Source organism: Cervus elaphus, chromosome 24 (genome assembly GCF_910594005.1).
Source record: "Cervus elaphus chromosome 24, mCerEla1.1, whole genome shotgun sequence".
NCBI lineage: Eukaryota > Metazoa > Chordata > Mammalia > Artiodactyla > Cervidae > Cervus > Cervus elaphus.
The window spans coordinates 65,916,805-65,940,893 of NC_057838.1; positions in this window are offsets into that span (position 1 = coordinate 65,916,805).

A 24,089-nucleotide genomic window follows, 5' to 3' on the forward strand; every position below is an offset into this window, starting at 1 on the left:
CTGGGATACTGGGAGTGAGGAGGCCATGGAGACCTGTTGGCTCCCAGAATGCCAGGCAGCCTAAGCGAAGGCCTATTGGCAGCAACAAGGCTTCAGAGCCCTGGCAAAAGGGTCTGGAGTTCCCCTCGATACCTGCCTTGGCCCCTGGGTCCTGGGCAGCCCTGGGGAGTGGATCACTGCTGACTCCTGGTTGATGGCCCTTTCCAGCCCCCAGAAGTTTCTAAGGAGCATGCATATCAGTTCACCCCTTCCCTCTCTGCTACCCTGAGGCCCCTTCTCTCTCCAGCATCCCTCAGCTCCTCCCCTACCCACCTTTTCTTCTCATCAGCATCTCTGTTCCCTCCCCCACCCCATCTTTTTACACCCCTCTTTGTCTGGAGACCTCATCCCTCATTATCTCCCTCTCTGCAGATCCCCACCTGCCAACCCCGCTCCCATTTCTTTATGAGACAAGGGACCTCTGTCCATCCTGCCCAGGGTCCCGGGCTGGGCTGCAAGGGTCAGACCAGGCCAGGCCAGGATGGACCCCAGTGTCACCATCCTGAGGAGGGAGGTGCAAAACCCTAAGTCCTCCCCTGATGTCCTCAGTACCTGCCTGACACACAGCGGTTCTCAAGAACTATAATAAGGGGCTTGAGACCGACCTTGGTCCCAGACTTGATCTCTGGGCAGGGAAATGAACGTGTGAGCCCCTCTCAGGTTCTCCATGAGCCCTCAGAGGGAAGCAGAGGGTCTGGAGGGTTAAGATTTTCCAAGGCACCTTCACACCCATTATCTTCATAACCCTTCCCATGCCTCAGCCAGGTTGGGTGAGACACCTCAGTGTTCTACATAAAGACACTCATCTCAGGAAGGTGAAGCCATGAGCCCCTAGCCTGCAGCAGGTCAAGTCCACAGCATCTATATGGCCCCTAGAGACCTGGGTCCTAGGTCCCTAACAGGGATGGTTCTGGTTCTCCAAGGCCCATGCTTGGGACGTGGGAGATAGGCAGAATGTTTGCCCAGATTCTGGGATTCTACAAACCCCTCCAAGCCTCCCACCACCTGTTGCTAGGTAACAGCTGCTCAAGGCTGAAGGTAAAGGCAGAGGTTGAGTCGAGGAAGGCTGAGCAGCTGGCTCTATCCTTCACAAAGGGGCTGGTGGAAGGTGTTCCCAGGCCAGGCCTAGGGAGAACCTGAGCCTCAGAGGTGTGCAGGGGCTTACTCAAGGCCACTGAGGGTGAGGGTTAACTCATTCTAGCACCAACATGTCAGAGCAGCAGGACCCTTAGAAATCGGCTCCGTAAGAAGACGTGTGCTACAACCCGCAGTTCCTAAGCCAGGGCAGACGTTGCTAGTGGATGACTGACCTCCTTCCCACCCAGCGCAGCCTAAGCTCAGAATTCTCAATACGGTGGTCAGGCAGTTCTAACACCGGACCAGAGTCGGCATGAAAGATAATCCTGTTTATTCTCTCTTATCTGCTCTGACCTCATTTACAGATGGATAAACTGAGGCCCAGAGAAATGTGGCAGAATGAAACATGCATGGGCCCTGGGACTCAGAAGTTCAGGTCTTAGCCATGTGCTGTCTTCTTGCTGTGTGGCCGTGGGCAAGCCCCTCCACCTCTCCGGACCTCAGGCTGTCTGCTGTAGAGTGGGTTTGATGACAGCAAGCCTGTGGAAAGAAAGCCAGGGATTGGGTGCAAGCACTCCCCAGGCGCCAAGCCCAGAGGAGGCATCTGAGGACATTTTACCCTTTCTCCCCCAGGCACACATTCAGCTTCCAGCTGTGCCAGCTCTCCCTTCCTGGGGCAGATGTTGGCCCAGCCAGTGAGGGTAAGTGTGAGGCTGAGGCAGGGACCTGAGCTGAGCATGTGGGTCTTGGTGAAACTGGAGAGGGAAGGACACGAGGGAGCTGGGGGACAGGCATCGGCTGGGGAGGGGTGACCACCGCTGGGCCCTCTTGAGCAGCTGGCTGGCTGCTCAGGGGGCGTCAACAGCCTCCCTCCCTCGACTTCTTTTTCTCTCCCAACTCCAGACTCAGACCCCACCCCGCTCTGCCTTGTTGTGGCTGTGGGGTAGAAGCTGGCTTGGGCTCCCCCTTCACACTCACACGCTGACTCATTAGAAAAGACCTTGATGCTGGGAAAGATTGAAGGCAGGAGGAAAAGGGGACGGCAGAGGACGAGATGGTTGGATGGCACCACTGACTCGATGGACTTGAGTTTGAGCAGGCTCCGGGAGTTGGTGATGGATGGGGAGGCCTGGCGTCCTGCAGTCCATGGGGTCACAAAGGTTTGGACACGACTGAGCGACTGAACAGCAACATGGGGAAGAGAAGGGAGAGAGTGGGCCTGCCCGGCGCTGCGGTGCGTGGGTCCAGCTGGTCCACCCTTTGCTGGGCACAGGCCCTCTGCCAGGGCAGGAAGGACATCGTGACATAGTCTGCCCTGCGGACCCGGTGCTGAGCATTGAGAGAGGTGTTGGCAGAGTCAGGCTGGAGGAAGCTTCTTGGGAAGATCTTCTAAACGGCAGGGCGGACTTGAGATGAGAAGTTCTGGGGGAAGTATACCTGCAAGTGCACCTGTACACACACACACACCACATCACACAACACACACATCACACACAGATCACACATCACACACACACACCGCATCACACACACACCACACACCACATCACATACATACATCACACACATCACACATACCACACACCACATCATACCACACACACCACACACCACATCATACATCATACATACACACCACATACACATCACACACCACATCACATACACATACATCACACACATCACACACACCACACACCACATCACATACATACATCACACACATCACACATACCACACACCACATCATACCACACACACATCACACACAGATCACACACACACCACACACCACATCATACATCATATATACACACCACATACACACCACACACCACATCACATACACATACATCACACACATCACACACACCACACACCACATCACATACATACATCACACACATCACACATACCACACACCACATCATACCACACACACATCACACACAGATCACACACACACCACACACCACATCATACATCATACATACACACCACATACACATCACACACCACATCACATACACATACATCACACACATCACACACACCACACACCACATCACACAACACACACATCACACACAGATCACACACACACCATACACCACATCATACATCATACATACACACCACATACACACCACACACCACATCACATACACATACATCACACACATCACACACACCACACACCACATCACATACATACATCACACACATCACACATACCACACACCACATCATACCACACACACATCACACACAGATCACACACACACCACACACCACATCATACATCATACATACACACCACATACACATCACACACCACATCACATACACATACATCACACACATCACACATACCACACACCACATCACACAACACACACATCACACACAGATCACACATCATACACACACACCACATCACACAGACACACATACCACACACCACATCATACATCATACACACCACATCACACACAGATCACACATCATACACACACACCACATCACACACATACACATCATACACATCACACATCATACACACACATCATACATCACACACACACCACACACCACATCACACACATACATCACACACATCACACATCACACACAGATCACACATCACACACACACACACCGCATCACACAGACACCACACACCACATCACACACATACATCACACATACCACACACCACATCACACCACACACACATCACACACAGATCACACACACACCACACACCACATCATACATCACACACAGATCACACATCACACACACACACCACATCACACAGACACACACACCACACACCACATCACACACAGATTACACATCATACACAGATCACACACACACCACACACACATCACACACCACATCACACACACACATACATCACACACATCACATATACCACACACCACATCACACATACCACACACCACATCACACATCACACAAAGATCACACATCATACACATACATTATACATCATACACACACACCACATCACACAAACACACACATCACACACACACATCACACACACCACATACCACATCACACAACACACACATCACACACAGATCACCCATCATACACACACGCCACATCACACACACCACATCACACAGACACACACATCACACACACACCACACACCACATCATATATCACACACCACATCACACACACACCACACACCACATCACACACAGATCACACACACACCACACACCACATCATGCACACACACCACATCACACAGACACATCACACACACCACACACACACACGCCACATCACACAACACACACACCACTCACAGATCACATGCACACCACACACCACATCACACACACACACCACATCACACAGACACATCACACACACCACACACACCACACACACACAGATCACACACACATCACACACACCACATAATACACACACATCATGTACCACACACACCACACATACATGCATAAACATATCACACAGAAACCACACACCACATCACACAACACACTCCACATCATACACACCACACACACACTGCACACACCACATCACACAACACACACACCACACACTCCACATCACACACGCACATCACATACCATACACCATGCACACCACACCACACACACCACATCACACACACCACACACACATGCATAAACACATCACACAGAAACCACACACCACATACTCCACCTTACACCCACACATCACATACCACACACACACCATACATACCACATCACACACACACACATCACATACCACATCACACAGATGCACACATCACACACCACACACACATGCATACACACATCACAAAGACACACACATCACACCACATACACCACATCACACACCACACAGACACACACATCACACACACATGCACACATACACACACCACATCATACCACACACACACACACCACATCACAAACCACACACACACACACCACCTCACATATCCATGCACACACACACAAACACCCCACACCACACATGCTGACTTTTCCTGCGAGCTGTTTGGCTTTTCTGCCCCTAAGATGTTTCCATTATTTCATCATCTTCTTGGTCTTCTCGTCTCGCATATGATCTCTCTGACCCGGCCGAGGAACACAGGGGCCCCCACGCGGGCCAGCACCACCAGGGCCTCCAGTGGGGCCTAGGCTCGCCAGCAGGCCCTGCGGACGCGGGGTGGCTGAGAGCAGCGAGCAGACACAGGGAGCAGGCACTGGGGCCCCCGTGGTCAGCCCTGCTGGGACTCAGGGCTTGGTCCACCAGCAGGGACAGGCTGAAGGCCTTATTGGGGGTGGGGGGCTCCCCTGACCCCGGCCTGGCAGGCCTCTCTGCCCAGCCTCTTGCTCCGGCAGCACTGGTTCTCATTGCTCCTAGTTTGGACAGAGGACTTTGTCACAGCCTCGGTGTGTCTGTTTGGATGGGCTTGGAGACTTTCACCAAATCGTCCTTGCCCAGATTTCTCTTTACATTTTGTTAAAGTCATCTTTTCACTATGACTCTGTCAGTCCCTCTCATCTTCCACTTTCAAAAGATCTAGCAGTGGCAGGGAGCCAAGAGCAGGAGGGAAGGCCTTCAGTCAGAGGCACAGGTTGGAGATCATTCGTTAATTGTTCATTAACTCAGTAAATAAAACCTTGTTGAGCACCTACTATGAGCCAGCCACCACGCTAGATGCATATTCTTGCTGTGTGGAGGACATACCTTAATGTATCCATCTGTGAGTAACCAAAACAATGGCAGTGCTGCTTGCTAGGAAGGGGTCAGTGGCCTGAGATAGTGAGTCTTAAGCCTGGGGCTGGGCTGCCCCTGACAGTGGTCAGGAAAGACCGCTCTGAAGGAGACACCACCACCAGGAGAAGGCGCCAGCTGGGCAGAGTGGAGACAGCAACATGGTCAAGAAAGGGAACAGCAGATGCAAATCCCTGGGGGTGTGTGGACTGCACAGAGGAGGCCGGGGCCACTGGATGGTGGTAAGTGAGGCGAGGTGGCAGGGTGTAGGCTGCACGGGGGAACAGGGGCAGCGGCCGGGAGGCAGGGCTGTCGGGGCGGAGACGGAATCAGGGACCAGTCGGTTTCCGCCTTGGACAAGTGGAGGCCAGTGCCGTGACTTGTTGAGGGCCTACTGTGTGCCACATCCGGCTGCCTCGCCATGAGTGCCCCCCACCCCAGCCAGGAGGCAGAGTCTACAGGCCAGATGGGGCCCTGGGGGGTGCTGTTCAGGGCAGCAGCTGCAAAAACAGCCCCTCCTTGCTGCCTTCACCTGACCCATGGCCGCTCCAGGCACGCGGGCCCAGGCAGAGATGCTCATCTGAGGCCCACCTGCTGGGGTCAAAACAAGAGCTTTCAAGAGGTCTGGCATGCAGACAACAAATTCCCTCACATCCCAGCAGTTCCACCGTTTGGTTTCCTGGACTCCTGATGCAGCTGAAGCAAACTGGGTGAAGGCAGCCTGAAACCTGGCCTGCAGTTACTAGGACCGTCACCTAGAACTTACTTTCCACGTTCCGATCAACGTGGGGCTTCCAACCCCACCAGAAACTTCTAAAAACTCTGGCTTCCCATGGCCCATCCCTGACTTGCCAGTTCAGGATTTTCTAGGGAACCCTTTATTTTTAACAGATTTCTTCGTGATTGGGAAAACACCGCTCTGGAGTAGAGACCTGGCAAGTCTCAGAACAGAGGGGATAGCTGGGGGGCCCTGTAAACAGAAAAGCTGGCAATATGTTCTAACAGACATACTGTGTGATCCTGGGAAAGTTGCTGAACCTCTCTGAGCCTCGCTTTCCTCATCTATAATGGGAAAATGGAATATAACTCTGGTTTCTGCATCCATTGCAGATTCTATATGAGCTCCATCAAGTTCCCAGCACACAGGGGTGCTTAATCAAGGGCAGGAGTTTTCATGGTTGTCTTTGAGAGATGTCCTTCTTGTGGATGTTCAGAGAGAAACCACCAGTTTGTAACGGCTGCCCAATTGATTCCCAGGGCCCATGGAGCCAGCCCCTTGTTCCTGCTCAGATGGGCGTGCTGAAATCTCCCAGGCAGGTCTCCTTGGTGCCAAGGGTACCAGGCACGTGCTTTCCACAAGAGAGGCTAAGAGAGAAGGATCAACCCAGTGTCCCCGGCTCCCCTGTGGGTGGGGGCAAGCCCACTCACCCAGTCCCGACGGGCAGGGGAGGAGGAGCCCGAGCAAGCCTTAGAGAGAGGAAACGAGCCCCAAAGTGGGTCAACGCTGCCCTGGACACTAACCCACTTCCACTCGTTCCTGCCCGCAGGCCCGCCAGCCACGGAGCTGTCATCTTGCATTCGCTCCTCTCCTGCCACAGACTTTGACCCCGATTTCTACCTCTTGCCGCTGTAGGGAGAGTCAGACTTGCACAACTTGAGCACAGCCCGTGGGGAGCGGGTGGTGGGTTGCAGGGAGAGCCTTTGGCTTATGCTGGGTGTTCTAGAAGTCTTGTTCCCCTTGTGTCCCAACTTTATTTGGAGTGGGGACTATGGGGGAGGGGGCAGTATGGTGGTCAAAGTGATACAGGCTTTAGGACAGCCAGAGGCGGGCTGCAAACCTGATCCCTCCTTTCTGGGCCCTCTGTGGTCTTGCGCCATTGACTTCTTTCTTCCGTGTCTGTTTCCTCCCCCATAAAACAGGCTGTTGCAAAGGTTCAGTGAAGTAGTATCTGTGAACTTCCTTACCAGGGGGCCTGCTGAGAAATCTGCTCCATAAACAGCGGCTGTGATTCTCATCCTCGTGTAACAGAGGCTGGCGGGCTCGGCTCGGGAGCTGGCTGGACCTAGGCTGGACTCCAGGCTCTGGCCCTCGGAGCAGTGAGATCTGGGACAAGGGGCTTGATTCCTTTCATCCCCTGTTTCTTTATCTGTAAAGTGGAGACCTTCCTGGAGGCAGCGATGTTGTCACAGCCTTGTGCGGAGTAGACTGCCAGCCAGTGATAAATGTTAATAATGACAATCAGGAATGGCAGGTGATTCTATAGACGCCACGTTTATGCAGCACTTACCTGCACGCACGGCACTGGGGATCTGGGGTGGAAGAAGACTTGTGGCTGTGGGCCCCGAGACAGAGCTTGTGGACAAGTGGATGAGCACCCAATGCAGGTTATGACCCTGCTCCATCCTCTGTGACCCCCAGCGGGGAGACCTGGAGCATCCCCAGCTCTCTGCTCTCCACAGAGAAGCCCAGGGGAGGGTGATGGCCCCTAAGCCAGCCGGCCAGGCGGGAGGACGGGTGCCCCAGGACACCATACTGCCTCCCCCACCACGCCTACTCCCCTTTAAAAGCCGTGCCCCCCCGCCAGGAACAGAGGGGAGCTGAGGGGAGCTGGCCTTGAGCAGTGCATTCAGGAGCAGTCAACAGGCGCTGGTGGCTTGGAGGGCTTCCTGGCTGTCAGTGACCCAGCAGCGCCCCTGCCACAGCTGCTGGGAATCAAGCTGCAGAGGCCACCAGATCTGAGTGGCTATTTCTCAACAGCTTTGTGCCTGCACCTCCAGGGTACAAGACAAGGTTCTGTGGAGACCCAGGCCCAGGTTGGTGGCCAGAAACAGAGGAAGGGGCTGGATGAGCTCTGTAAAAGCAGTCCCCGGGAAAGCCTGCAGGGCTTAAAAAGATACCCACCCCAGGCTTTGAGTCCCGTGTCCCCCCAGCATCCCGCCGCTGGGAACTTGCTCTGCCCCAAAGTCCTCCACATGAAGTGATCGGAGCCAGTGGAGGGCCACATGATGCTGAGGTAGCGTGCATGTGTGCTAAGTCGCTTCAGTCCTGTCTGACTCTTGCAACCCCAAGGACTGTAGCCCACCAGGCCTCTCTGTCCCTGGGATTCTCCAGACAAGAATACTGGAGTGGGTTGTCATGCCCTCCTCCAGGGGATCTCTCTGACCCAGGGATCAAACCCATGTCTCTTATGTCTCCTGCACTGGGAGGCAGGTTCTTAACCACTAAGTGCCGCCTGGCAAGTCCAATGCTGAAGTAGAAATATGCCAAGTATTCTCTTGATGTGCCCAGCAACTTGGAATTTGGAGTATCACAGAAGAGTAATTAGAGGCTCAGACTTTGGGGCCAAATTTGTATCCAACTTTCCCCACTTAACTAGCTGGACCTCAGTTTTCTCATCTGTAAAATGGAAACAATAACAATAACAGTACTTGCAGAATGGTCTGAAAGTTTAAAAGTGTTCACAGATGGAAAGCGACGAGAACAGAACTTGGCATCTAGCAAAGCTTAGTGAGTGTTATCTGGTCTATTGAGTGAGAGCAGTCATGCCGAGGGTGGGGAAGTAAGGACATACTTAAAAGAAGTCCAGTGAATGGCAAGTGCATCCTGGTGCCTGGAATGATTCCAACTCACATGCTCTCCATTTCCTGCCCCGCCATGACCCCCCATCCCATTCTCCCCACCCCTCTGGTCCCCCTTCCACTGGCCCCTGGTCTCAGCACAGCTGTCTGTGCAGGCTCCTTTTCACTTCGCCTAAAGACATGCCAGAGTCTTAGCCTAAATAAGGGTGATGGCCAGGAAGTTCACAGGGCTTCCAGGGAACTCCCGTGGGAGGGCACAGTTCTGATGGCACTGTGCCTCAGGAGGCACGGGCAGATTTGACTCCCATTTTCTGCCAAAGGCTCCCTCTCCCTCATTCCTGTCCTTTCGGTGGCACTCGTCAGATTTTTGCCCTTGATTCCCTAAAGGGGAAGTCACTGTCTCTGGAGGCCTCATCCTCGCCCTCCCCCAAGTGTACCCACTGCTTAAAAGCAGAACCTTGGGGAAGGCAGCTAAGGTCACGCGAGCTCCCCTCCCAGCCTCTCAGAGACAAAAATAAAGTGTGTAACTGTCAGAAGCATTATGGAACTGTCAACGGTGTATGGAGTCACTCCTGTGAATTATTAATAAGACACGGGCCTAACTAATAGGTGACAGCATAAAAAATGACAGAATTGTGTATCAAGAGATAAAGAGTTTTGAAAATAAAAGATATGAGCTGTGGGGATTGTTGTCCATGAGTTTCCAGAACCAGGAGCCAAGGGTTAGGTGAAACCATGAAGCCCTGGTGCAGAGGGTTTCAGGACCATGGAAAGCGACACGGACCGGGGAAAAGGGGACTTGCGGTCACCATGGCTCCTCTGATCCTAGACCAGCCGTCACAGCTGTCTGGACTCCACTCTAGTGGCCTCTTTGCTCCGACTGCATTGTTGTTGTTGCTCAGTCGCCAAGTCATATCTGACTCTGCGACTTCATGGACCCCAGCATGCCAGGCCAACTGCATTGCCTTTGCCTAAACCATGGCCAGAGTTGGTGACCCCCCTGCCCCGACTGTGGCTTCACCTCTCTAGACTCCGGCTCACTGTTCAAACCACTGAGTCCGATGCCCCCATAATGCAAGAGACACTGGGGGTGCACCCTGATGATAATTGACTTTCTCTAAGCAATTCGAGGTAACTAATCAGCACCTTGATGTTGGCAGCTGTGACTGCTAATGGAGTCAGATGCTGTCAAACTGAAGGCAATAACTGTCTCCTTTATTTAAAAAATTACTTAATTAGCATAATTAGGGCATAAATGGGCCAATATTCTTAACCCAACATGGGAGATGAATATGAATTATGGTGCCTTCGGGGTCTCTGGTAGAGTTATCAATACCAGCCAAGGGTTGTGGTCATCAGTTCAGAAAGTAGAGGAGAACAGGCCAGGTAGGTATGTGTTTAGGAGTGATGCTATGCAACTGTCCCCAGGAGATGTTGTTTTATGTAAAATGCACCCCTGTTTTCAAGGCAGTGATGTTCATTTTGGCATTTTTCCAATCCATCCTTTCATGTGTATTTACTGAGCACCTGCTGGGAAGGCAGCCAGGATTCATTCTTGGCAAAAAAAATAAAAAATAAAAAAAATGAAGTTTCTGTGCTCCCACCCCACAGACCACTCATCTCCCTTTCTGCTCCCAAGGAGCTTTGCTCTCTGCATCGTCTGGGTGAGGTGAGAGCTTGTTCCAAGTTATACATGTTTGGTAAGGGTCCCCAAGGGGCTCTGGGAGTTGAAAGAAATCAGCGCTCATGTCTCTCAAAGTCATCTGCCAAATCAATAGCTACGTGAGTCGTGTGCCATCTGAAGATGAGGGGGGAAGATGGAGACGCATCTGAAATGCTCCTGGCCACACAGACCCTGATACAGCACTTCCTAAGTGCTGGATGTTGACCAAGACTATACACACTTTTGTCTAGTCAAAGCTATGGATTTTCCAGTAGTCATGTATGGATGTGAGAGCTGGACCATAAAGAAAGCTGAGCACTGAAGAATTGATGCTTTTGAACTGCGGTGTTGGAGAAGAATCTTGAGAGTCCCTTGGACTGCAGGGAGATCCAACCAGTCAATTCTAAAGGAAATCAGTCCTGAATATTCATTGGAAGGACTGATGCTGAAGCTGAAGCTCCAATACTTTGGCCACCTGATGTGAAGAACTGAGTCATTGGAGAAGATCCTGATGCTGGGAAAGATTGAAGGCAGGAGAAGAAGGGGATAACAGGATAAGATGGTTGGATGGCATCACCGACTCAATGGACATGAGTTTGAGCAAGCTCTGGGAGTTGGTGATGGACAGGGAAACCTGGCGTGCTGCAGTCCATGGGGTCACAAAGAGTCAGACGTGACTGAGTGACTGAACTGAACTGATAATACACATTTACTTCGGTTATTTACCATTACCTCAGTGAGGTAGATACCCTTATCACCCCATTTTATAGAGGAAGAAAGGTTCAAAATGATTAAATAACTTGACCAAAGTCACCCTGGTCATGAATTCCAGAATCAGGATTTGAACACAGCCTAAATCCTTGGTTCAGGTACTTAAATCTCAATATAAACAGGAGAGCTATGCCCTGAAGTCAAACACCCATAATAAAGGGCAGGGCAGGGTGCAGAGAGGCAGGAACATACTGGGCACCTCATATGTGAAAGACGCTGAGCTGGGTGTGGAAGCCACCAAAGGTGCCAAGATTATAGGCTCCTATAGATTATAGGGTCACTGTAACCAAGGTGCTTGTAGGCTGCAGCTAAGACTGACAGACACATACAGCTCTGAACCCTTGAGCAGTCACTTCACGTCCTGTGGGTGTGACTCCTGGCTTCTCCACTTACCAGGCAGATGCCCTTGGGTAGAGGTCTAAGTTTGGGTTCCTCTGAAAGCTAAGGCTGAAATGAGGATTCAAGTTTAAATAGTTCATTTGAGAAGCGAATCCAGGAAACCTTGATAGTGGAATAAGAAAGTGTATTAGTTAACAATCACCATAACAAATTACCTCAACACTTAGCAGTGTCTATTATCTAATGGTTTCTGATGGTCAGGAATCTGGAAGTCGTTTAGCTCAGGGCTGCTTATGCGGTTTTGGTCAAACTGTCAGTCAGAGCTAAAGATTTGAAGAATTGAGTGAGGCTGTAGCCATGAAATTAAAAGACACTTACTCCTTGGAAGACTGACAAATCTAAACAGCATATTAAAAAGCAGAGACATCACTTTACTGACAAAGGTCTGTATAGTCAAAGCTATGGTTTTTCCATTAGTCATGTATGGATGTGAGAGTTGGACCATAAAGAAGCCTGAGCACGGAAGAGCTGATGCTTTCGAATTGTGCTGGAGGACTCCTGAGAGTCACTTGGACTGCAAGGAGATCAAACCAGTCCATCCTGAAGGAAATCAACCCTGAATATTCATTGGAAGGACTGATGCTGAAGTTCCAATACTTTGGTCACCTGATGCAAAGAGCCGGCTCATTGGAAAATACCCTGATGCTGGAAAAGATTGAGGGCAGGAGGAGAAGGGGGTGACAGAGGATGAGGTTGTTAGATAGCAAAATCAACTCAAAGGACATGAGTTTGAGCAAATGCCGGGGTGTGGTAAAGGACAGGGAAGCCTGGCATGCTGTAGTCCATGGACTCTTCAAGAGTGAGCCATGACTTAGTGACTGAATAACAACAAGCGAGGCTAAAGGATTCACTGCTAAGCTCACTCTCATAGTTCTGGGCAGCTCTGGGATCCTCGCGGGCTGCTGGCTGAGGGCTTCAACACATCACAATGTTGGCTTCTCCATAGTGCTTTCCATGATACGGAAGCAGGTTCTCCCCAGAGTGAGTGATGGGAGAGAGAGAGTGAGCCAGAGATCTCCAGACAGGAGCCACACATACCATCACTTTTGTCATATTTCATTGATCACACAAACCAACTCTGATATAGTGTGGGAGGGGCTACAAGAGTTTGAATACCAGGAGGTGGGGATCGTGGGGGTCATCTTAGAGGTTGGCTGAGACAGAAAGTGAGACAGAGGAAGCAAAGGAAGCCAGCAGAGGGTGTGGTAGCAAGCCAGATCCTACTGCTGGCAAATGGAGCTTAACCCCACAGGGGGACCCTGGAAGACAGTGCAGAACATGCCTCAGCATCATCCCAACCTCAAGGTGAGGACACAGGGGTGTTTGTTCTTCCAACGCCTGCCCATCATTGATTGAGAGGTGTTTCCATGGGCATCAGCCCCAGCATCTTCAGCTTTCCTTGTGCACAGAGCAAGCATAATGGCTGGTGCCCTAGTGGAATCTACTGCAGTGGTGACTGTCTCTTACCCTAAGATTCCTGGTCCATAAGTGAGGATGATAACAACACTTACATGATAGAGTAACTGTGAAGATAAGCCTGCCCAATAGAGAGTGTTCATTAAAGCCTGTGGTGTGGCTACAGTGGTACTTCTGAGCAACAGTCCCAAACCTTTTTGGCACCCAGGACTGGTTTCATGGAAGACAGTTTTTCCATGGACCAGCAGGGTTGGGGGGATGGTGGATGGTTTGGGGACGATTGAAGCACGTTGCATTTACTGTGCACTTTATATCTACTATTACGACATCAGATCCACGTTGAGATCATCAGGTGTTAGATTCCAGAGACTGGGGACCCCTGATTCTGAGGGATAGCTGTGAGGATGAAATGAGATGATGTCGACATTGCCCTCATTAAATCTCCGTTTCCTGACTCCCATTGCTATGCTCTTTCCAGCTCACCACATCGCACACTCCAGACAATAACACTTCACGTCTATGTGTTCTGACGCTTAGAGGAGCCCAGAGACAGGCTGGGAGTGGAAATAGGCTATTTTAAAAGCTGTTGCTTTCCTAAACATCCAAGAGACACTGGAGCGGCCCAGGGAGCCCAATGGCCTACCAGCACCTCGGACAGCTCTCAGAGGCTCTGCTCGCCTAGCCAGCTTTCATCCCCCTTGTTCTTAGCAACGCCTCTACGCCGCTACAGTAGTCAAATGTCTTGAGACCCTCCTGTAGGGCACTAAAGTGTTTTGTCCGAGGCTCTGTAGCTAGAAGGGCAGAGTCAGGACTCAAAGCGCAAGTTTAACTGTCTTAGATAAAGCACCTTACCGCTCTGTGTCTCAGTTTCTTCATCGGTAACAAGGGAACAAGGTTGGCTCCAAGGGCATGTGACGTGATTTAATTTTCTCCTGTCACTGTCGTGAAATTCTTAATAATTGTTTAACAGCGGGAATTGGCATTTTCATTTTGCACTGAGCCCTGCATCTCGCACTCAGCCAGTCCTGAGTGGGAATGACTATCACAGCTCCTCTCTACTGGACATGTGTTTTCCGCTCCAGCCCTACTCTCCAGCCTCTTCCCCTGCCCTATGGCATGAAAGGCTGGCCTTTAAGAACTAGCCCTCAGTCTCCCTCGTCCCCTGCTGAACAGTTGGGTTCAGCTGATGGGAGACCGGAGGGCAGGAGGAGGGCGGGTGCTTGGGTCCAAGGGCATGCTGCCCACCCCCCCGGGGTGTTTGTCCTGTCCCCTCCCTGAAGTTTAGCCACATCCGTCCATCGAAGCCACAGCTCCGGGCAGGCGGCCCTTTCCTGAGCTTCGGCCACTCTCTCTGTAGTCCCTTTTAGGCCCACAGCTGCTGAACTCAGGTGCTTCATCATCCTTTATTAGTTTCCCTGCCTCTTTTGTTAAACTCTCCTGAATTTCTCCATATGTGTGCACCTCCTCTTTCCCATCAGGACCCTGCCTGATACAGTCTCCCATGGAACTATCAGGAAAGCTTAGAAAAATCCCACATGTAACAAACACATTCAGCATAATCCAGAGACACAGTATGTACTAAGTGAAAATTCAGTATGATTATTGGTTATCTAGCTCCAAAGGCTTACAGCTCTTAGCCAGTATCCTAGCCAGTCACAACCTTCCCAGTACACACACACATGCACACACACACACACACATGCACAAGCCACTCTACAAAAATAGTTCATTTGATGGAGTGTAGACAACCAGAAAGAGCTGTGTCTCCAGGCTTCTGGCTTCAGGAGTGAAGCTTGGAATGTAAATAGCTCCCAAGGATGTCTTGTTTCTAGCCCATGGGCTCTAGGCTGCTCTGTGATTCCCATCTTGGGTTGGTCTCTCTCTCTCTAAGGAAAACTCAAAAGGCGCTTTTAAGAAAACCACAGAGACAACTGTAGTGGTGGAAAGTCTTGGCCGGGTTGGGAGAGGAGGGACATGGAGGCTCCCTAGGCAGACCTCCCAGGAATCCACTTGCCTCAGGTTGGACTCCCTGGAATCAGACCTTGAGACAAGGATTTGAATGGATGCAACTTATTAGCTGGTGACCCCAGGAAGCCCTTGTTGGGGAAACTGGGGAGGGAAGGAGTAAAGAAAAGGCTCACAGCTGAGCAGGTTCCTGCCATGGGCCGCTGGGGCTTCGGGCTCACCTCAAGCCGTCCTGGAGGGGAGGAAGCTGGACTACATCCTCCCACTCCCATCCATCGTCCATCTTTGGCCAGGATTGCTTCTAGGAGCGCACCCGACCTGACCTGCATGGCCAAGAGAAAGCAACTGGGTGGAGAGGGGCAGAGCCCACAGAGGGAAATACTGGTACCCCTTCCACTTGAAATGCACCCTCAGTCAGAGGAACAGGGCACAGCCTCCTGGGTTTGCACAGCCAGCATCTGAGCAGGGGGCCCTTAACATACGCTGTGTGGGGGCCTCTCACAGCGCTGTGAGGGGAGCTTGTGGGGCCAGTCTCCTGCACTTAACAGACAAGGGAACTGAGGCCTTTGTAAGATCAGACAGCTGGTAAATGAACAAAATAAATGAAAATTCCCACCCTGGTGTCCTTTAAATTCTGACAAATAGATAGACAAGCAAATATGTAGGCCTTTAAAAGGCAGCAAATGCTGTGGAAAACTTAAGGAGATAGGTGTGTGTATATATATATATGGACTATATATAATATGTGTGTGTAAAGTAGAGAGGATCCGGAATGCTGGGGGAGGGCTAAAAATAGAATAGAGTGATCAGAGAAAGATTGTAGAGATGGTAGCATTTAAGAGCTCACAGGAGGTGAGGACAGGAGGGTCCCATGTGAGGGAACCATGTCCCAGGCGAAGGGAGTGGTGAATAGCAACTGCTTAGGCAAGAGCTGGCCCGTGTGAGGAGCTCAGAACCAGCCAGGACGTCTGTGTGGCTGAGACCAGGGGTGGGCTTCCCAGGAGAGGGGACCACTGGCCCAGATCCTGCCTCAAAGGCCACTGCAGCGGCTTTGCTTTCTACTCTGAGGGTAGTGGCTTCTGAAGAGAGGAGGGGTCTGGTCATTTAACAGAATCCCCCTGGCTACCAGGTTGAGAAGAGAATTTAGTAATGCATGAATGAGTGAGTGAGAATCCTTGTATCTCGTCACCATTTAACCACTTACTTTATGGAGGGACAAGATGCAGGAGAGGGTGGGGAGCTGGCGGAAGCCACACTGCACACAGAGTCTGGAATCCGGGCCCCACAGACAGACAGCTGGGCCTGGCGGGAGGCTGACGGCCTTCGCTGTGATCCAGCTGCCCCGCCAGCCCTGTGTTCCCACCACCAGCGCAGCCTCAGGGGGCCGGTGTGATCATAGACATGAAAGCCAGCCCCACGCAGGGACGATGATCAGAAGCCTTGTGACAACTGTTTCCCCTCAGAACACCGCTTTCAGGAGGCCCCAGGCCATCAGGGTGGCCCTTCTCATCCTCCTCCAGCTCCCTGGGCTGCCTGCCAGCCCCCCAAGCAGCAGGCTGAGGCCGTGGCACTCCTACCGAACAGGAGAAACAGTCACAGATGTTCAAATACTAACCTTCTGCTGAAGGCAGGCCTGCTCTGAAGGGAGGAGCCCGTAGTTGCAGATGAGGCTGGTCAGAGTGTGGTCATCACAGATGCCTGACTACAGCAGATGTGCCTGGGGCTACAATATTGAATGAGACAAGGTCCCTGCCCTCAAGGAGCTCTCAGCCAGGCTTCCAGGGTGCCTGCGTGCTTGGTAAGTCACTTCAGCCGTGTCCGACTCTTTGCAACCTCACGAACTGTAGCCTGGCAGGCTCCTCTGTCCATGGGATTCTCCAGGCAAGAATACTGGAGTGGGTTGCCATGCCCTCCTCCAGGGGATCTTCCTAACCCAGGGATCAAAACTGGGTCTTCTGCAGTGTTGGCAGGTTCTTTACCATGCCAGCCACCAGGGAAGCCTTGAGGCAACTGTGTTTTTTTTAAAACATGTTCCCATAACATTTTAAAACATAATTTTGTTTATTTATGTCTGTGCTGGGTCTTTATTGCTGCACAGGCTTTTCTCTCGCTGTGATGAGCAGGGGCTACTCTCTAGATGTGCACAGGCTTCCCATTGCGGTGGCTTCTCTTGTAGAGCATAGGCTTCAGTAGTTGTGGGGCATGGGCTCATTTGCTGTGGTTCCCAGACTCGAGAGCACAGACTCAGTAGTTGGGACACACGGGCTTAGTTACTCCACAGCATGTAGGATCTTCCTAGACCAGGGATCGAACCCATGTCTCCTCCATTGGCAGGAGGATTCTCTGCTACCAAGCCACCAGGGAAGCCCTCAATTTTTTTTTTTTTTTTAGGAACTTTTGTTCTTTTTAAAAAAAATTTTATTAGCGTTTACTTCATTTACAGTGTTGTGTTCGTTTCAGGTGTATAGCAAAGTGATTCCGTTATACATGTATTCATTCTTTTTCAAATTCTGTACACCTATGGGTTACTTTCATCAGTGCTTTTACAGTTTTCAGAGTATAGGTCTTTTGACTCCTCAGGTAGGTTTATTCCTAGGTATTTTATTTTTTTTGAAGCAATGGTGAATGGAATTGTTTCCTTAATTTCACCTCTGAGGCAATCTTTTCAGAGTTGAGTGGAAACCCAGGAAGGGTTGATTTGGAGAATGTAGAGTGGGCTTTGACGTATGATTAGGAGTTGTCTATAAGCAAGAAGAGAGGCCTGGGCATTCCAAGGGGAGGGAACAGCTCCAGCAAAGTCCCAAGGGTACAACAGGTCATGGAGTGGTCAAGGAATTGCCAAAAGGCCAAGACAGAAGGAGCACCCAGAATATGTTTGCATCTCTTCCTTTCTCTTCTCCCCACATAGTCTCTAAAAATCCTCTTTACTGCTCAAACAATTCTGCTCTGCCCTCAATTTGCATTCCTCACCCCAATCCACCCCAAAAGTATACAAATGTTCATCCAAACAAAACACCTGTCTTCCCAGGGGGGGAGTGAGCTTCTGAGAGCATGTGATTTTCAGCACATTGTTGCCCAAGAGATGAGAGAGTGTTTTGACATTCACCCACTGTTCTAACTGGGGGTTGCTGAATGATCTGGCCTGGGTGGGACTGGATTAGGAATCAAGGAAAAGTGGTGGATGGAAAGGAACGAGTGTGGATTCAGATTAACGAAGCCAAACACCCAGGCTGAGCTACTGAATTGCTGCCTGGGGCAAGGGGTGGCCTGGGCCCTGGCTGGCTCAGCCAGTGGCCACCCCAGGCTTGCTGAGGGTGAGCACAGAGTTGGCATTCAGAGCTGTCAGAAGCAATTAATTCATCAACAGCAGAGCGCGCTGGAAAACTGGCTCTGACTCAATGGCTCATTAATACCCGGACTCTGATCAGCCCGAAGTTGCTAATTCAAGTCGCTCCAAACAAAGGGTGGCCTCCCGAGAGCTAGGCATTAACCCTCTGCAGCTTCCTCCGCAAGACAGAGTCAGGGCCGGGGGAGGGATGGGCCTGGGGTGGGCTCTGGGCCACCCACCATCCTCCCACCTGAGGACAGGCTCATGCCTAACAGCTCTGCAGGGCCAGCGCCCAGGGGTACGTACAGTATCAGGCCCAACCCCTGCCATTTGGCCCGCAGGTAGAGACACTGAGGCTCGGGGAGGTCCCGGGGCTTGCCCAAGGTCACAGAGTAAGAAAGGAACAGAGCTTAGACATGGCTGCAGGCCGAAGTCCTTCCCACCCTGCTCTTCTGTCTCCCAATCCCTAGGGCAGCCCTGTGTCCCAGTCTCTGAGCCCCACAAACAGTGAGGAAAAACAAAGCTTGGCAACGGCCTCAACCTGATAACAGGCACATGGGTGGGGCGCTTGGGGAGGGCAGCGGCCTCCAACTCACCCCCAGCCCTGGGCCTGATACAGAGACGGGTCTTGAGAAAACAGAACGGTTCCCGACTGAGTAAACGCTAATTCTCCAGGGTAATGTGGCTCAGCTGGTAAAGAACCCGCCTGCCACTGCAGGAGACAGAGACACAGGTTCAGTCCCTGGGTGGGAAAGATCCCCTGGAGAAGAGAATGGCGCCCCAATCCAGTATTCTTGCCTGGGAAATCCCACGGATAGAGAAGCCTGGCGGTTGCAGTCTGTGGAGTTGCAAAGAGTCAGACACAACCAAGTGCACACACACAAACTCTAAATCAAGCTCAATGGGAATTGTGTTTGAATCAGGTACAAACTGCTCCATAAGTTCGGAGGGAAAAGAGATCTTGGAAGGCTTCCTGGAGGAAGGAGCATCAGATATGAGCCTTTAAGCAAAGGCAGGCCCTGCCTGGGGCTGTTCTGAGCATCTTCTCATTTCATCCTTACCACAATAACGCAACAATGATTATAGCCATGATTATATCCACTTTACAGATAAGGAACCCACCCGGTCAGGGTAAGTCCTTAACCCAAAGTTCCATATCCAGGAAGCAGAGGAGTTGAGATGTGAATCCAGGTCTTTCTGTCACCAAAACACAGGTCCTCATTAGCTTCTGAAGGCCTCACTCAGCCCTGCCGACTTCCCCAAGACGTGCCCACTCATTCCTGGGACCGCATGTCATTCCATCCCGAGATCATGCGTGCCCCTCCTGCTGTGGATTCCGGTCAGCTGTGCCTATGAACTCAGGATGTCACCATGGCATCACCCATGCCCAGCACCAGCATTTGCAGGCTGGGAGCCACCCACAGATCTCTGCCGAGGGGGCTTTAATCCACTGACCCTGAGATCTCAGATGGCCCCCGTGAGGACTCCACAAGTGGACTCCAGCTCAGGAAGAGGCTGACTCCATGCCAGGGGAAGGCCGTGTTGGGCTGTTTATTATTGTTGTTCAGATTTGACCAGCCTCCTTCCTTCCTGGATTCAAAGCAATGCCCGTCCCCAGGGAGGTGCAGAGCAGAGAAGGGGACACAGACACGCAAGGCCCAGAGCCAAGTTTCCCGACTCCTGACTCCCCCGGAAGTGCGCCTTGACCCTCGGGAACTTGCCTCACTCGAGCTCTGCATGCTTTGACAACAGAAAATCCCCTAATAAGGAAATAATTCGACCACAGGTCTGTTGGCTTCCCAGGCAGTGCCGTGATAAAGAGTCCACCCACCAGTGCAGGAGATGAGACTCGAGTGCGCTCCCTGGGTCAGGAAGGTCCCCTGGAGGAGGAGACGGCATCCCACTCCAGTATTCTTGCCTGGAGAATCCCATGGACAGAGGAGCCTGGCGGGCTACAGTCCCTGGGGTCACAAGGAGTCAGACACGACTGAGCGTGCACACACACACACACACACACACACACACACACACACACACACAGAGCTCCATCAGCAACCCCCGCGTCTGTTCCCACCTCATCCTGTCCCCGCTGCTCTCCCTGTTCCTGACCAGAGGCTGGATGCACTGCTTGTCAGGCTAGCCTGGTGTGTGCTGGGGAGAGTGTGTGAGCACAGGGGAGTGGTGTGTGTGTGTGTGTGTGTGTGTGTGTGTGTACCCTGCAGGACCCCTGAGCGTCTGTGTACGTAAGAAAAGATGCTCCCTGCTGTGTCTCTCCTTTGTTCTCACGCTGTGACCACACTCACAACACTTTTGACTCCAGATGTGTGGGTTTTGCACACCTCAAGCAATTCTGCAACCCCAGCTGGGAGTCCTACAGTTGAACGCAGTGCTGGCGCTGTCTGCCTGGAGTCAGAGTCAGATCCCACACATTATGGCCTCAGTCCCACGAGACTGCCCCCGCTTCAGACACTAGTCACACGTCCTGAGTGCATTTCTGTCCATCTGTGCACAAGTCCTGAGTGCATCTGTACTTCTCACCAACCAGACGGAAGTCAGGGTCCCCGTGATTCCCACCTTGGGGTTGATTATTTGCTAGAATGGCTCATAGAACTCAGGGAAGCGCATACTTTGGTTACTGGTTTATTATATCACAAAGGATATGGATGAACAGCGAGATGAAGCGGTACGTACAGAAAGCTCCAGAAGAGTCTCAAGTTTCCCAGGTGGCACTAGTGGTAAAGAATCTGCTGTTAGTGCAGGACACATTAAGAGACACAGGTTCAATCCCTGGGTCAGGAAGATCCCCTGGAGACGGGCATGGCGACCTATTCCAGTGTTCTTGCCTGGAGAAGCCCATGGTCAGAGGAACCTGGCTGGCTACAGTCCATGGGGTCTCAAGAGTCAGACATGACCTAGCAACTCAACTCCCACCACCACCATCATATAGTCCCAGCCAATCATTGACTCAATCTCCAGCCCCTCTTCTTTTCCTAGAGGGTAAGGGGTGGGGCTGAAAGTTCCAAGCTTCTGATCATGGCTTGGTCTTTCTGGGGACCAGCACCTATCCCAAAGCCATCCAGGAGCCCACCAAATGTCACATAATTGGGGGAAAAAAAACTCCTATCCTTTAGGAAGTTCCAAGGGTTTCAGGAGCTCTGTGCCAGGAACTGGGGGCAGAGATCAATCAACCAATACGTGTATATATATTTTATCTTATCTCATAGTATGTTTGTGAGATGTGTTTGTGTGTGTGTGTGTTGTCTCTCTTAGCCGAGGCTGCACCATGGGGCAGTAACAATGGTCCCCAGATCATAGTAGCTCACAACAATGAAGATTTACTTCTCAGCATCTGAGTTACTTCAAGGGTCGCCTCTGGCTCTGCACCCTGCCAGCTGCTCCCTGGGCCAAGAGTAAATGGGCAGCATCTACCCGGAGTGCCACTGGTCCCCACTGCAGAGGGTAAGGAGAGCATGGAGGAACTGGGAGCTGGCTCTGGGGGCTCCCACCCAGAGGGACACACAGCTCTTCCCCTCCAGTTTCAGGGAGTGGAGCTGGTCACGTGATTGAGCCTGTTCTCATGGAAAGCGGCCCCTCCATCAGGGAGAGCCAGGAAGCACCCTTGAATGGGAGCCAGCCTACCCCACTCAAATGCAGGGCTGTGAGAAGCTGTGCGTCTCAGTTCTTGTCTCTAGTTGCTCAGTTGTGGCCAAGTCTTTATGACCCCATGTACTGCACACACCAGGCTTGCCTGTCCTTCACCATCTCCCAGAGTTTGCTCAAACACATGTCCACTGAGTTGGTGATGCCATCCAACCATCTCATCCTCTATCGTCCCCTTTTTCCTGCCCTCAATCTTTCCCAGCATCAGGGTCTTTTCAAATTAGTCACCTCTTCGCATCAGGTGGCCAAAGTGTTGGAGCTTCAGCTTCAGCATCAGTCCTTCCAATGAATATTCAGGGTTGACTCCTTTAGGATTGACTGGTTTGATCTCCTGGCAGTCTGAGGGACTCTCGAGAGTCTTCTCCAGCACCACAGTTGGAAAGCATCAGCTCTTTGGTGCTCAGCCTTCTTTAGGGTCCAACTCTCTTATCCATACACGACTACTGCGTGTCTCAGTGGCTCTTGGTGACTGTGAAAAATTACAGCTGCACAAATCTATCTGTTGGGGTACCTTGTGCTTCTGGCTGTGCACAGGTGTCAGCTGATGTTTCTGGGTGTAAAAAATAAGTGTGTAAATGGTGTGCACAAGAGCCTGTGCTTGAGTGGACAAATGGGAGTGTGTGTGTGTGTGATGGGAAGAGTGTGAGTCAGGGGAGGGTGTGAGCATGTGTGTGCAAGTTTCTGTGTGTGTATACGAGTATGGAAGTGTGTGCACACACATGCAAACATGTATGTATCTGTGTGCTACAAGCCCACGCCCCGGCACTGCGTCCATCTGCATGTGCAGTAAACGCCCCCCACACTCACGCCCCAACATACGCTCCCGTCCCCGGAGAAGAAGCCGTCACAGATGGGAGGCGAGATGCTCAATTTCCCAGCTGATGATTTAGCAGGTTCATTCACCCCTCATTTGTGGCCATCTGTCGCCTTCCACGCAGCCGCTGGCCGTCTCCACCTGGCCCGAGCGCCGAGGCTGCAGAGCGATGGCGGCAGGGCCTGCCGGCAGCTCCAGAGACTGAGGTGCCTCCCGGACCCAGGACCGGCTCTCAGAGCTGCCCCGGGGGGGAAGGAGCCCAGCAGAGAGACAGTCCTGAGCCACCGCCAAAGACAAGGATCTTCCAGAAGGGATTCGGGGGTCTCCAAAATGCATGCTTAGTCGCTCAGTCGTGTCTGACTCTGTATCCCCATGGACTGTAGCCCCCCAGGCTCCTCTGTCCATGGGATTCTCCAGGCAAGAATACCGCAGTGGGCTGCCATTTGCTACTCCAGGGCATCTTGCCAATCTGGAGATCAAACCCACGTCTCCTGCCTTGGCAGGTGGATTCTTTACCACTAGTGCCACCTGGGAAGCCCCCCAAACGCCTTAGGCTGCCCCAGACCTCCAGCCACACTCTC